The sequence below is a fragment of the Myotis davidii genome, unplaced genomic scaffold, assembly GCF_000327345.1.
Source record: "Myotis davidii unplaced genomic scaffold, ASM32734v1 scaffold370, whole genome shotgun sequence".
Lineage (NCBI taxonomy): Eukaryota > Metazoa > Chordata > Mammalia > Chiroptera > Vespertilionidae > Myotis > Myotis davidii.
Genome location: NW_006288615.1, coordinates 17,869,405 through 17,876,597, shown reverse-complemented (window position 1 = coordinate 17,876,597; position 7,193 = coordinate 17,869,405). Strand labels below are relative to the sequence as shown.

Sequence of the window (7,193 nt, the reverse complement as noted above, 5' to 3'; positions counted from 1 at the left end):
AATCTGGCAACCTCTGATCATGTTGGAGGTAGCCCAACATGCAACTTTATATTGCAAATCTGGATAAGAGTATGTTTGTGCTTTGTCAAGAAGACAAAGAACGTCTCTAGAATTGCCTAAAGCCTGTGTGCTTAGCTCTTGGAGTAGGGGAGTCAGCTACCATAACTTTCCTTCTGGCAGAGACTTGGGGTGTTTTGAAAGGAGAGTGAGGTTCATCGAGTAAACAGAGGAAGTCTTAGGACAGAATTTGATTAGTGAGTGGGTGGAAGGCTTTCTGATTGACTTTCAAGTGCATCTGGCAGCCTTTGATTGGTTCAATAGCCTCCAGAGCTTTCCAGGCTGAGTGGGGTCAGACAGGTTTTCTTTTGTCGACTGGAAGAATATCCAGTCTCCAGTCTCAGGTCAGAATCTTGCATAAGCAGCTCCTCCATTTGATTAATGACAGGGTAGAAAGTTGGCCTGAAGTCAGTCCAAATAAATGTTTTATATGTAATTACTAGAGGCCTGGTGCACAAAAATTTGTGCACTTGGTGGGGTGGGGGGGGGGTTGTCCCTCAGCCCAGCCTGTGCCCATTTGCAGTCCAGGACCCCTTGGGGGATGTCCACCTGTCGAGTTAGGCTCACTCCCCAGAGGATCAGGCCTAAGCTTGCAGTCAGACATCCTTCTGGTAGTCAGGGAGCCCTCGGGGGATGTCCGACTAAAGGCTTAGGCCCCCAAGGGAGCTGTGATGAGGAAGCTGGGGTGACAGAGGAGACAAGCTGTCCCGCCCCGCTGCCCCAGGTCAGGTCGCACAGGGGTCACCCGGACAGTGGCTGGGCAGGCCAGCCAGACGCCTGCCTCCCTGGGTCGCAGATAGCAGGCCCAGATGGCGGTGGGGCAGGTGGGATGGCGCTGACCTGCCCTGCCTGCAGTATGCAAATTAGCCACCATCTTTGTTGGTGGTTAATTTGCATATCGTGCTGATTAGCCGATGGGAGGCATAGTGAAGGTACAGTTAATTACCATGTTTGTCTATTATTAGATAGGATACTTATTTATATGACTCTATCACATCGAGGCCAAACTGAGATTTGTCACCAATCTCCTTCTCATAGAACGAAGGTGAAAAGGAGAAATATAAATATCAGATGGATGTTGCACTGGATAATGTATGAGATTCCTCTGAAGTTAGGATCCTGGGATGATTTCCTCTATTCTGTGGTTCAGGGGCTGGAGGGACTCTGAGGTCAGACTGGGTGTCCCCACAGGGCCCCCCTCCGGCTCAGGCCTGGCACGCACACAGACAGGCAGGTGTCCAGGGCTGTGAGCGCCCCTTCTTCCTCCACCCAGGCCCAGCTTGTAACTCAAGCGTGTGCAAGAGTGTGGAGTGGTGGTTATGATTCAGGCCTCACGGGATAGAAAGTCACCCCTCCCTTACCTAGCCTTCCAACCCCATTCTCTCTCTTCTATTCCTCCCCCCAACCCCTGTTCCTCTCCCCACCCCCCAAACCATACCTCTGGTCTCACACACACATATACACACATGTCCCTTCCTAAAAATGCAGTTCAAACCAGCATGCAAAACTGGAGATATCCTTCTTTGTTTCATTAAAGACCTTTTAAAAAATTCTATTTCCAGCTTTCTAAATTGTATTAATCTATGAAGTTGTTCTCCTCACCCTCCCCCATCCTGTTCATTTCCCAACGTTCTCGACCGTCCTAAGTACAAATACGTGACTGATTTCGAGAAGGAAACCGGTGAGATCTGGAGGTTGTGGAACTCTTTGTTTCTCCTTCGAGGAGGGTGGTCGGGTTCCATTTTCCTCTGGAGCTTTGGCGGGTCCTTGCTCCCAGAGGCAATCCAGTCCCACGGCCACACTCTCTCCCCTTATTTCCAGAGCAATGGTTGTGAGCGGGTGCAAGTGGGGACGGGGAATCGCTCCTACAGTGACCATCTGTACGGCAAACCATCTTTAACAATTTCTTATCTTTGAAAATAATGTTCAATAGATAGAGAATAAACAAATACAATGTCACACTATAAAAGAATTGTGTCATCAAAATTACGTTGTAGGTGAGTTTAACAAAATAGGAAGATGTTCATAAAATGTTATTAAGTAAAATGAACAGTGGATAATACATATTATGGTGTCCCAGAAAAGTGTATACACACTTTAACAGCTGATAGCTCAATTTTGAAAATAAGATGTATTTTAATAAGCACTCCTTTTATAATTATTCAGAGTGTGTGTGTACATTTTTGGGAGACATACGTACATAGCTGAAAGCATAATATACCAAATAGTTTAGTTAATAATGATTCTCTTTGGGGCAGAGTAGGATAATGGGCAGGATACATTTCCATCTTTTTGTTTTATTTATATTTCCTATAATTAACATGTGCTACTTTTGTACTAAAACAAAAATTATAAGTACTTAAATATATATTTTCAGAAACCTACCTGCCTAATGGATATTACCCAAATCTTTGTTTAGTCTAATTTTTAAAAATCAAAGGCAATATTTTTAAAACCAAAATAAATGCTTTCTCAACACCAGGAAAGAGGGATCAAAGCATTTGCCAAGAGTCCAGCTGGGTCAGACACCAGACTGGCCGGAGGAGGCACCTGTTTTGCGGCGCTGCTGATCCCCGGAGGCCCAGAGGCAGCAGCAGTCACAAGTCTTCCCGAGGGGACGCAGATTCTGGGAAGCTGGGCAGTGGGCACGGGATAAAACAGGAGGGCCTGGGTTCTCGTAAGAGCTCCATCGTGGCCCAGGCGTGAACCTCAGGTAAGTCACCTGATCTCGCATCCTCTACAGAAACAGGCCATTTTTATTTACCCACCAATTATTTACCCAGGCTCTTCCGTGTACAAGGGCACCGCCCTGGGCACATGCTAGGAGGTTGTGTCTATGTTATTTTATGAGACTTTCACCCAATTTAATTTACACCATCATTTTCATCTTTCAGCACAGGGCTATTCAGAATTCTCAAGGCTTACGAGTAGAATAAACCTCTGGCAATCTAGGTACTGAGGGCTCCAGAAACAAGAGTGTATTAGTGGGCTTTGTAAAGGTGACAAAAGAGGAGCTCATGAGGTAAGGCATAAACTGAGTAAAGAGTTACAGATGGACCAAAATGATTCAACTTGACCCAGAACAGCTTGGAGGAAGGGTGCAAAAGGGAGAACTCTTGAGCCAAAGCAGTGAGGAAAATGAAGATCATGCCAGTAAATCCCCAAGCATCACAGGCTAAGTGCCTTATTCTTCTTGGTGTACAATTCACTATTCTTTTCAGGCAACAACACTCTGAACAGAACAATGTTTATGTGTTTGCTATTCTTGCAAGAGAGGGAGAGAATAGGTTACATAAATTTGCCCTTGAAGATTTAACATTGTTCATAATGGTTAAGATAGTAGATTTTTTTACAAACATGGAGAACATGAGCCAAAATCAAGAGACTGTGTTTTTGTTCCAGAAAAACTACACAGGCTAACCATGACTATACAGGTCATGGTGTCGGGAAAAGTTATTTTCACACTTTTCGGAAGGTGTTTAGATACATTGTTTGGCACAGCATGTTGTTTTGATTTTTTATATATCATAATTTTATTGTTTTTCATCTTCCCACAACACTAGGGATATTCAAAGGGCTACAGTAAAAAGCAATTGCACATGCTCACATAAGAACATGCACTCACATTCAAATGCAAACACACATAGACACGAATAAATGCCATCGAAGAAAAAGACATAGGAGGTATTCAGTAAGGAAAACTGACCATTAATCAGAAATTTAACTTTGAGACCAAAAATACCTTTGGTCAAAAGTTGGTGAGCTTATTGTCTCTTTACAAGAATCCAAGGAGACCAACGCTGGGTTATGTTAGGGGTCCCCTGTGCTCAGTTATCGTAGCTAATATAGGGCTGTTAGGCACAGGGTGTTGCATGCCAACCTGGAGGGTGGTTAACAGGAATACAGAACCTGGTTAGATGCTCTGAAGTCAGGACTGAGACGTTTCTGGCCATTATGACCATGTGGGTCATTAAATAAACACTAAGCAAAATCAACTCATATTTCATCACACACACACAAATAATAAAGTTCCTTGATTCATAACCTATGTGGCTCATGAGTTCTCTTACTTTTCTGTTAAGAAGTGAGGAAAGCTCAGCTGAGATCATATTAATGTTTACTCGTTAGAATGCGGAAATGTGCTACTTGAGGATTTTTGTAAACAGTACATGCGTGGACAAGGGCTCTGTATATATCCTAACATGATTGGAGTATTTGGTGCATGTGAAGGCCTTCTAGAAAATTTGTGCCCGTGCCTCTCTCTCTTTCACACGCTTGCATCTCTGTTTTTCTGTGTGAAATGTGGTATCACCATAACGCTTTACAGATTCACATTAGACATTCTGTAGTTAAATATGTAACGTGTATCTTAGGGTCCCAAGCCTTATCCGTTACTAACTGTAAGACCTTCAGCAAGTCTGTCTCTCTGACTTACAGCTTCTACGTCTGTAAAATGGAGCGAAGGATACCTTTTTCTGGTGACTTTATTTTAATTCAATCTTTATTGTTGAAAGTATTACATGTTTTCCCCTCTAGCCCCCATTGACCCCTTCTAGCCTGTCCCCAACCCCCGCCCCAGGCCTTCACCGCTATATTGTCTATCACACCCACCCTCTCCCTCCTTCCTTCTGAGGGTCTGCAGTCTGTCCTATGCTTCCATGTCTCTGTTTTACCATGATTTTAAAGCAGGTCCTCAAATTCTTTGACATGCCTCCCATCAGAATACGGAGTCCAATCCCTTAAGCATGGGCCAGGCTTAGCGACTCACGTCTAAAGAATGGAGCGTGGTGCAAATAATGCCTGACACCCACCCTCTCCCTCCTTCCTTCTGAGGGTCTGCAGTCTGTCCTATGCTTCCATGTCTCTGTTTTACCATGATTTTAAAGCAGGTCCTCAAATTCTTTGACATGCCTCCCATCAGAATACGGAGTCCAATCCCTTAAGCATGGGCCAGGCTTAGCGACTCACGTCTAAAGAATGGAGCGTGGTGCAAATAATGCCTGACTTCTGACACCAGGTTTCCCCTGGCGCTCCCCCTTGGGATACTTCCTCTTGGAACCCAACCACTTCACCATTTGGTGAACAAGCCAGGCTGCCACATGGGAAGGTCCCGGTGTGGCCATTCCAACAACAGCCCAGATAAGCTCCCAGCTGACGGCCGACATCAGCCACCAGACATGTGAATGAGTGCGTGTTCAGACTAATAGAGCCCCCAATCTTTCAGCCACCTCAGCCGACACTGAGTAGAGAGAAAATGTCTTCTTCAAGTTCTTCCAAAATTGTAGATTCATGAGTCAATCGATGTTGTCAGTGTAATGTTTACGTCATTGCGTTTTTGAGTGGTTTGTTATGTAGCAAGAGATAACTGGAACAGATTTTGGTACCATAATAAAAACTGAACACATGTAGCAATGACTTCAGGTCTTGGTGGCAGGCAGAATTTGGGAGGGTATATAAGAGACTGTTCATGAAAACCTTGTGGTTCTTGAAGTTATTGGTTAAGGCTGACAGGAAAGTGAGAAAAATGTTATTGGGAGATGTCATAGATAGTAGTAGAAAGTTTAGCAACGCAGTTATCGGTGGTAACATGGAAAATAGAAAATATACCAAATTAACTGAATGACCTATCTAAGGAGATCTTCAGGAAGAGTGTTGAAGGGGCTGCCTGGTTTTTCTCACTGACTCTAGTAAAATGCAGGAGATAAGAAAGAACTATTAAAGAGTATTATGCTAATAAGCCAGTCAGAGAAACACAAGCACCATATGATTTCACTTAGATGTGGAATCTAACAAACAAAATAAACTAACAAACAAAATAGAAACAGACTCATTGATACAGAGAACAGACTGACAGCTGTCAGAAGGGAGGGGTGAAGGGGTGCTCGGTGAAAAAGGTGAAGTGATTAAGCAAAAAACAAACAAACAAACAAAAACACACCAAAAAGCTCATAGACACAGACAACAGTATGGTAATTACCAGAGGGAAAGAGGGGTGGGAGGAGGTAGAAGAGAATAAAGGGGCGATAAATGGTGATGGAAGAGACTTGACTTGGAATGGTGAACATACAATATACAGATCATAGAATTGTATACCTGAAACCTACATAACTTTATTAACCAGTGTCATCCCAATAAATTCAATTTAAAAAGAAAGAACTATTAAATATAAGGTGTCCCCCCCAAAAAATGTATACATACACTTTGAATAATTATAAAGGCAGTGTTTGAAAATACATTTCATTTTCAAAATTGAGCTATCAGCTACTAAAGTGTGTATACATTTTGGGGGGACACCAGTATATAGGAGCCAGAAATTTCTGGGTTTGAAAATAACCGTTTCTCCTTCCTCACCCCCTCATACAGGAAATGAAATGGCTTCCAGGTAGGATCAAATCCAGAGTGCTGTCAGGAAAACAGCCCACAGATGAAGCCAGGGTTGTGACTACAAAACTGTTAAAACTTCAGAAAGTTGCTTCATAGACCTTTACAAGCAGACAAAGGGCCTACAGCTTTGGAGAGTGTGAGGTGGAGAAGGGCTAAAGGAGACTTATGGGTGTGGCTTTTGCCTAACGGAGTTGGTTATAAATTGATTGATAAGAAGCCTACAATGTTGTTGTTCTTTATTTTTACTTTAATTTTTTTTTACTTTTAATTTAAATCATTTTTAACTTTCAAATTACAGTTGACATACAATATTGTATTAGTTTCAGGTGTCCACCCCCGGGATCAGACATTCTATAACTTACTAAGTGAACATCCGGATAAACCTAGATATTTTTTATCTTCTTTAAAAGAAGTGGATGGGTGGGTGGTTGTCTCGCTGACCTCCCCGCTGGTTAGATCAGGGTGTAGCTTGGAAGAGGAACAGGAACAAAATAGAATCCTGTGCTTGGAGTTTGGAAGTCAACTGAGTATTGACCTCAGAACTCAGATTTCCTGCCTCCCCAGCCAGCACACCATTCTCTCACACTGTAGCTTCTCAACACTAGTTAGCTTCCTCCTATATGGGCTAAGCATTAAAACCAATGTCACATTAAATACCCATTAAATGGCCAGAAGTCCCCAACTATCTGCCCTTAGAGGCCTTGTAACCCATGGTGAGAGGAGTCAGTCAGAGGCCTGGGGTGGAAGCCCGC

At 43.3% G+C, this 7,193-nt stretch overlaps 1 long non-coding RNA gene across 1 annotated transcript; it reads left to right on the top strand.

Annotated features, from left to right (window-relative positions):
- Positions 1 to 2,539: 2,539 nt before the first annotated feature.
- On the top strand, positions 2,540 to 6,659 carry LOC107182633. The gene is made up of 2 exons (XR_001513362.1): positions 2,540 to 3,079; positions 6,421 to 6,659. It is a non-coding gene; the product is annotated as an uncharacterized LOC107182633 (long non-coding RNA).
- The last annotated feature ends 534 nt before the right edge of the window (positions 6,660 to 7,193 follow it).